Here is an 850-nt window from a genome sequence, read left to right on the forward strand (position 1 = left end):
ATGTTGGTACCCGAAAGATGGTGAACTATGCCTGAGTAGGGTGAAGCCAGGGGAAACTCTGGTGGAAGCTCGTAGCGATTCTGACGTGCAAATCGATCGTCAAACTTGGGTATAGGGGCGAAAGATCAGTATGCCATTGTTGAATATAATAACACGGGAAACACAGATGCACTACGCGAGCACGAAGGCATAGGATAGCAGAATTATACTGCGCTCGCATGATAGCGCGATAACGCGGTCGATGAAGTCACACCAGGAGAGCACGTTACACGGGGGACGGATCCATATAACTACGGAATAGCACCCGTCGGCGAGGGTACCGTCGATGAGACGCCATGGACCATGAATGAATATGGACCACTAAACCTGTAAACCCACTCAAGACCTTGGGAACACGGAATAACTAGCAGCCACGAAAGGGTGTCGTACTACTGAAAAGCATGAGCCCAAAAGAGAGAGCGCATTAACGGAAAAGGGCAATATCCACGGAGGAACATAGACGCCAACCAGTAGTACGGAGCAACGGACGCGTACGAATTAACGATACCGTACACTGCCACATGAGACTACGAAATGACAGGTGTTTTAAGTACACGACACAACATCGCACGGGGATGGCCGAAGCCTCGGGGTACAAGATCAGACTGAAAGCACACAACACACGAAGTACTTAAAATTGCGGCCACCTTATCTCCAACAAACCATGCCACTCCGCCGCGTAGCGGCGGCGAACGGCTAGTCTTACCCCTCTAGTGGAGTGTGCTCTGCGTCAGTCCGTCAGTCCGTCCGAGGGTAGGGTTCTAAAATGTAACGCTAATGCGGGCGTTCTACTGGCTGCCGAGCGCAGCGA

At 51.6% G+C, this 850-nt stretch overlaps 1 non-coding gene across 1 annotated transcript; it reads left to right on the forward strand.

Annotated features, from left to right (window-relative positions):
• PITG_33497 lies at positions 1–125 on the forward strand (the record flags this gene model as incomplete). Its single annotated transcript, XR_009934891.1, has 1 exon — positions 1–125. It is a non-coding gene; the product is annotated as a 28S ribosomal RNA (ribosomal RNA).
• Positions 126–850: the final 725 nt, after the last annotated feature.

This window comes from Phytophthora infestans, genomic scaffold (genome assembly GCF_000142945.1).
Source record: "Phytophthora infestans T30-4 supercont1.336 genomic scaffold, whole genome shotgun sequence".
NCBI classification, from domain to species: Eukaryota; Oomycota; class Peronosporomycetes; order Peronosporales; family Peronosporaceae; genus Phytophthora; species Phytophthora infestans.